We start from the raw sequence: 7732 nt of genomic DNA on the forward strand, positions 1-7732 counted from the left end.
ACAATATTCCTGACCCACGTGTACAGAAAATTCTGAATAGTAACCGCCCAACAGATGCATAATTCTGAAACAAAGTATGACATGTTTTTAATATTTATAGAAATTCCAATGCAGCTTTGCTGGACACCACAGAAAACCACTGAGCAACAAGTGAAAAATCACTTGCACGAGGCATTCACTCGACCTCGCAATCTTTTATACATCCCTATCATAAGATGGCAATTCAGAATGTAGTATAGTTTTGAAGTCAGTTGATTAACAAAATATGATTCAGTGTACATTTGATTGTTGGATAGGCGTTGTTTAATATTAGAATCATAAGATTCAAATGCACCCGCAAATCAAAACATTAAACTAGTACACACAAATCAAAACATGTATTTTTATAGTACCCACAGATCAAAGCATATCAAAATATATATAATAGTGTATCTAGGTTAAGGAAACAAAAATATCCAGAAACAAACTGATACTTACAAAAAGATTGCTGAAATAATGATGTCATCAAAAATATCTTTCATAAACAAAAGTTAGAGCAAATTGTTCAATCTGATATTGTTAACATAAATATCATGGAAAACAAAAGTTAGAATAAAAGCAAGGCAAATCGTTCATCGAGTTCAACTGATAGAAAATTTTCCTTCATGCCCTTCATAGCAAATTGTGGGTAATTGTACCTCAGAAAAACTTCACACTTGAAAAGAGATGCAGCCCATGTAATGTAACAGAGCCTTTAGGGAATTGACAAAATGAAACTCAAAGACAACTATTCATTTTGGATCAATATCACTTGTACTGGGCATAGGGATCGTATTTGCTATTTGAACTTGGCATTGAGTCCTTGTAATATCCGCGTCCTGAGGCTCCATAGAGGCCCTGATGACCCATTTGAAAACCAGCAGACAAAGCAAGAGCATTCGTTTCTTTCCTTGGAAGGAGCTCCCCTCTGATAGACCCTCTATGCTCACCTTCAATTTCTCTGTACTTTTGCAGATAGATGGCGAGCGGCTCAACATAATCATCAAACCCCAATTTGCTCATGGCCCAAAGAACATCCTCTGCAGTTATGGTTTTCCTCTGCTCTCTTTGGCAACGGTCATTTGCTTCACCGGTGATGAAGCTTATGTACTCAGACACACATTCCTGAATGGTCTCCTTTGCATCATCAGATATCTTGGCATGAGTAGGGAGCACTTTTCTCATTATCCTGATCACATTGGCAATGGGCATGAACCTATCTTGCTCCCTCGCACCACAGTTCTCCCTCTCACCATCGTCAGAGTTCCTGCTTTCCTGGCTCTTTGGGCTTTCCACTTCGGACATCATATCTACAAAGACAAGAGGCACATATCTCATAAGAAAGACAATAAAAAAAATGCTCTAACACTGACTAGATATAAAATAAAACTCATACACAATTTAAACCAGAAGCTACTTGTTTCTCTATATAAAGTAAAACTGCCTAATATGCCTCATGCTTGTATTATACAATATATTGTAATGTACAAGCTAGTGGTTGGGCTATCCAACCAAAACATCCATTTTCTTTATATAACATTTTTCAACTTATAAGAAATAAACTAAGCATTTCTTCTAAATGTGATTAACGACATAGCCCCCACCAATATACAAGGCCTCTGCAAGTACTATAAAATATCAATAGTCAAAGAAGATCCCACAGAGTAGAATAGTACAAGCTCCATGGAAATCTCGCCTTGCACTTGAGTGTAAACTGGAAAAGATGAGAAATAATTATAGACCCTATTTTTGTATGTTCTAGCACGACTGATGTACTGCCTGCCCAAAACAAAGAAAGATTATTGTGCATATTTCCTCTATATTGGAAACAATAGCCTAGATAATGTACTTAAGCGTGAATAAATAGACCTCATTATACTGATTGCTCATGAAGGCCATCATGAGTCAGATCCCAAAATATATTCAGAATCCTTTCCTCGGAAACTGTAAGGTGTTGTTCAGGGGCCTGTCTAAAGCAGAATACTATTTTCACTTTCTGTATTCATATCTAGATGATTGTGCACTTTAGCTTTAGGTGCCCAATAACTTAAGAACAGGGCATGACTAAGAATTCTCCTGTAGAGAAGTTCATTATTTGAAAACAGATGTCATAAGAATATGGTTAAATAGAATAAATTCTTTATGGGATCTATTGTGTAAATATTTTTTAGTCAGATGCATGATTCATGTTCCTTTACTTTCTTACATTCTGATGATAGATCATGTAGTATGATTGGAAACATTAGTAATAAAAAAAATTTACACAATCAAATTCCAACAAGAATATATACATAGATATGAATTGTGAAAGTCTGATAGACTTAATAATTAAATAGGTTGAAAAACTAAGAAAAACTAATAGGGCAATATATTTTATTAAACCTCATCAATTGTAGAATACTAAATGTCAATCTAGGAGCTCGTTTTTCAAGAAAATATTTGCATCTAATCCAAAACAAAGTATTCGGTCTAGCCCATTTTCAAAAAGGATAACCAAACCTGAAAAACTCAGTAGACAACAGCAGAACATAGAGGATATTAATTGTAGCTTTTTGCATAATGAAATGAAAAAAGAATGCAAAAGTGTAGACTGTATATTCACGTGTTCTCGCATGCAAACAAACATACCTTCCCGTACATGACTGTTTCAGAACATCCATAACTTAAAAAGGAAGCCTCCTATCAATAGACCCTCTAAAAAATACCCATCTGTTCTATTTCAAACAAAAAGAACAAGCTTCTCACATTTTTGTCAAATAGCTTTTCCTGAACAAGACATCTTGAAATACTCAAATGGTATCCATGCATTATGCACAAACGCATAAGATATTCTCATACACTAACACACACATTGGTGCATTCTAATAACTCAATAGCAGTTTCCTTGAAACACATTTGCAATACATTTTTGACTAAAACACAAACAAAAACTCATAGATCATGAAATCGTGAAATGCATGCAGACTTCCATCCATACATGTACCAATCAATATGCAACAAAGACAACGGCGAACCCAAAACAAAGGCACTTTAAAAGAGAAAAGCACACTGACCCACACTCTGAAAACGTAAAGACATTATTTCGACAAATGCTAACATCTTACCTGAAGAACAGGATGTTCAATAATATCTATGCCGATTGAAGAGATATCGAAGAAAGAGCTATGAACTTTAAGAAGAGCAATACAATGAGGACAGAAGAAGAAGACCCATTATTTATACCAGATGAAAACAGGAGAAAAGTGCTCTCTTAGCTCATGATGTAAGATATTAGGGCTGTATTGCAATAATTTCCCAAAAAAAGCAATTGGGTATGAGATAAAGCGAAAGATTTAAATGAATGTAAGTGCCATGTGCTTGATGTTGCAGAGGATGAATCCTGCATGAACGCCAACAACTACATCAATCTGCAATGTGCTGCCACTCAAAAAGATTCTATAATATCATTCATTTCATTTGAGCCAACAAGAAAAGAAATTCATAAGTTCCCTTGCCTTGCCATGTACACAAATGTTGAGGGCATCATTTGTGGATTAAATTTCTCAGTTAGAAGGACAGTGCGTGGCTAAAACTTCGCTCAACGGTTACATTCATTAATTGTGCATAAACATACTTATACTTTGTGATGACCGTTGGAAAACTCATTTGATTTCAAGTCTGCACGCTAAAACTATAGGAGGGAAAGTTGATACTCTTGTCTTATTATCGACTAAACATGATATTTTAAAAATTACATATTTCCAAATGTTTTCAGCAACCCCATGGGCAATAATTTAAATATATAAGTTTTTATAACTTACCAACCTGTCCAAATACTCTGTTTGAAAACACTGAATTATTGAAAGAATCTTATTCTTAGCTATCCATTCGCCTTTGTTAAACGTGGCTGTCAAAATCCATTCTTGGAAATGGTAGCAATGGATCAATTAAATCAACAGATATTCGAGCTTGATGCATTGATTCATTTTCTGACTACCAGAGGCTATATATATCCGTGACTTCCCACGCGCTTAACACTCCTCGTAGTATTTATTTATTGGAATCTTGTCACTATTCAAACACCGTAGCATTTATTTATTCAAATCCATCTCTATTCAAACAGCGTACTCTCTCTTCATTTCTGTGGAAAAACATGAAACGCAGTTGGTGGGCATTTTTCTTCCTAATCCTCCTCATGATATTCAGGATTTCACCTCCCATTACACAAGCTCGAAAACCACCTTCACCTTCTTTAGCTTGCTCAGGTAAGGACGTATAATTATAACAGTGAAATATGTATGATAAAAATTTGGAATGAATATGAATATATGTTGTTTTGTTATAAAACAAAACAATACTCAATAGCAGTTTCCTTGAAACACATTTGCAATACATTTTTGACTAAAACACAAACAAAAACTCATAGATTATGAAATCGTGAAATGCATGCAGACTTCCTCCCATACATGTACCAATCAATATGCAACAAAAACAATGGTGAACCCAAAACAAAGGTACTTCAAAAGAGAAAAGCACACTGACCCGCACTCTGAAAAAGTAAAGACATTCTTTTCGACAAATGCTAACATATTACCTGAAGAACAGGATGTTCAATAGTATCTATGCCGATTGAAGAGATATGGAAGAAAGTTATAAACTTTAAGAACATCAATACAATGAGGACAGAAGAAGAAGATCCATTATTTATACCAGAAGAAAACAGGAGAAAAGTGCTCTCTTAGCTCATGATGTAAGATATTAGGGTTGTATTGCAATAATTTCCAAGAAAAAGCAATTGGGTATGAGATAAAGCGAAAGATTAAAATGAATGTAAGTGACATGTGCTTGATGTTGCAGAGGATGAATCCCGCATGAACGCCAACAACTACATCAATCTGCAATGTGCTGCCACTCAAAAAGATTCTATAATATCATTCATTTCATTTGAGTCAACAAGAAAAGAAATTCGTATGTTCCCTTGCCTTGCCTTGTACACAAATGTTGAGGGCATCGTTTGTGGATTAAAATTTCTCTCAGTTAGAAGGACAATGCGTGGCTACAACTTCGCTCAACGGTTACATTCATTAATTGTGCATAAACATACTTATACTTTGTGATGATCTCTCTCTGCTTCTTCCTCTCATAACTGTTGGAAAACTCATTTGATTTCAAGTCTGCACGCTATAACTATAGGAGGGAAAGTTGATACTCTTGTCTTATTCTGGTTTGGGTTGTTTTCTCGAATCTCTGCTCCAATGCAATTAAAACCATGCTCAAACCACATAATCCTATTACTGAAAACCATATTGCCCATATATATTAACTACCATATTGCTATTGAAAACATTTCGAGTGCATGGGTCATTCACATATGAATTCAGCTTATGCCAATTAGATCTCTTGCTAATCAATTGGCTTGTAAAAAAGGACCAAAATCAGGCGTTGTTAGAAAGACTGTTTCACTTTACTTTTGCAAATATTCTTTGAATATTAGGCTTGAGCTTCTTCATAAAAATAAAAAAAATCAATTAAGATATTGAAGTAGATATCGTTGTCTTTAGAAAGCATTATACTATAATTTGAGTGAGCAAATATCTAAATCCTAAATCATCTTTGAGTAAAGATAAATCTGCAAGGGGATCTCCTCTCAAGATTTAAACCTTGGTGGATGGTCTTATATCTTTTATTATCTTCACCAATTATGCTACGTGACTGAGCTACATCCCTTCGACAAAGTTGGTAATATTTATATAATTAATTATAATATAGAAATCTAGAGAATAATCTTGCTTGGCTTTTTATTTTATTGTTTTTGTAATTCTTTGGAGTGGGGATTAACATTTTGTTGATTCAATTTATTTTTTATGTTTAATATTAAATTTTGTTAATTGTCGTTGTGATCTATTAAGTGACTATTATGATGTCTAGATGAATAATTCTCAACACTTGTTTAAATCAATATTGATCAATAAAAAATAATTGAGTTTACTTACAAATCTTTTGTGATAGTTTTACTATAGCTGGTTGGAATCTAGTGGTGGATTATAAGATTGTTCAAAATTTTGGGTTGGTTGTTGGTGTCAGATGGAAGGATTCTTGTGAAAGGATGTCAAGTGGGCCAAAGGAGGCTCAAAAAGAGTTACCTCAAATTATTCCTTCTCATGAAAGCAATCCTTGGTGCACATGATATTTTGGCTTGGGTTAGTAACTCATCTTGTAAGTGCTTTGTTGTTGTGAGGTTCTTAGAGCTTGATAGGGAATTGTTTGGACATATATCTAGGTGTGTTGATGGAAATAGGTGTGGAATAATTGTTCATGGTGTTAGAAATAGAGAATACTGAGACTAGGGGGTTAACTAGTATTCCAACACTTCTAGGCCTACTAAATATCTCAGCACTTAACCATATACATGCATAAATGAATAAACTGAAAAGTAAAGTACACAATTGATAAGTAGGAAATAATTTTCACGACAAGTTAAATTGTGATATTACTATCAGGATTTAACTGTGTGATTTTGAGTCAAACTCATTGACCTAGGTGAGCATCACCTAGATCCAATGAGTGCTAAGTGTTCTATTTATTCTCATGAGAGATGGTTCATGTTGAATCACTACTCATGAAACCTAGGTAATGAGTTTGACTCAAAATCACACAATTAAATCCTGATAGCAATATCACAAAGTACATAATGCCAAAAAAATCATAACACCATGATTTGTTAACTAGATAGACCCTAGCTAAGGGAAAACCCCAATGGTGATGGCACCCAAAAAATTGTGCACTAATATGAAACTTCTCTGTGAGGAGAGTTGACCTTACTGGGAGTCTATCATATGCATTTAGTACATGGGTCCTTGTTAGAGGTATCAAACCCATTAAGAGTTGTATTACAATGAAGCTCACTTCTCATACAATGATAAACAATCTATAAAATGAGTTAAAGGTACTATCACTACAACATTTGGGGTCAAATTGTGATAGCGGTGTAATTTGTGGTCTTTTTTTTTTTTTTTGTAATTGTCCCTAATATCATCGCAATACTGACATCGGCATCGTAATTGTGACACCTTCACGAGCATAAAACAAAAAGAAAGGAGCATGACAATCATTCTCCATTTCTTTTGATTTTGGAGAGAGTTGTGCATGAAAGAGGTGGAGAGCTATGAATGTTGTTGTGGCGCCCTTGTGATCGATTCATTTGGTTGTCGTGCCCTCATGATCTATGCATTTCATTGTCATGCCCTTGTTTTGTGATTTATTGTCATGATGTGCCCTTGCTTTGTGATTTCATTTTTGTGTCCTACCCTTGCTCTATGATTTCATTGTCATGTCATGTCCTTATGATCTAGATGCCCTAGCTCTATGATTTTCTTCAAGGGTGAGAAGGCGTACATATGTAAAAAAAAATTATTTTCCTTGTAAACATGTATGTCTTTATATTCCTTCTAAACATGTATCTTTATATATATTCAAAGAGATATTTTTCAAGGTGGTTATTACATATATGATCTAGTTGCATACATATTGTAGAATCCAAATAATAAAACAATAAAACTCACTCAACCCATGCTAAGTGACTTACCTCAAGATCATGCACAAAAATAATGCAGATCACAAAAAATGGGCCAAGTTCACAATAAATTTTACAAAAATATATCATAGCGGATATTTTTTAGAAAGAAACAAGCCATAACCAATTAAATAAGTCTAGTTGTTGATTAGCTAGGTTGAT

The 7732-nt window shown here is 34.4% G+C and overlaps 1 pseudogene across 4 annotated transcripts; it reads right to left on the minus strand.

Annotated features, from left to right (window-relative positions):
- Window positions 1-573: 573 nt before the first annotated feature.
- On the minus strand, window positions 574-4800 carry LOC149537921 (nuclear transcription factor Y subunit B-1 pseudogene; annotated as a pseudogene). Of its 4 annotated transcripts, XR_016356503.1 has the most exons (3): window positions 1888-2295; window positions 1695-1797; window positions 574-1328 (listed from the first exon to the last, which is right to left on the minus strand). The product of XR_016356503.1 is annotated as a nuclear transcription factor Y subunit B-1 pseudogene, transcript variant X2 (transcript). The 4 variants fall into 4 exon arrangements; XR_016356504.1 differs by lacking the exons at window positions 1695-1797; window positions 1888-2295 and adding an exon at window positions 4708-4800; XR_016356502.1 differs by lacking the exons at window positions 1695-1797; window positions 1888-2295 and adding an exon at window positions 4592-4697.
- Between the last annotated feature and the right edge of the window lie 2932 nt (window positions 4801-7732).

Source organism: Cupressus sempervirens, chromosome 9, assembly GCF_028749045.1.
Source record: "Cupressus sempervirens isolate cs-2001-9-10 chromosome 9, ASM2874904v1, whole genome shotgun sequence".
NCBI classification, from domain to species: Eukaryota; Viridiplantae; Streptophyta; class Pinopsida; order Cupressales; family Cupressaceae; genus Cupressus; species Cupressus sempervirens.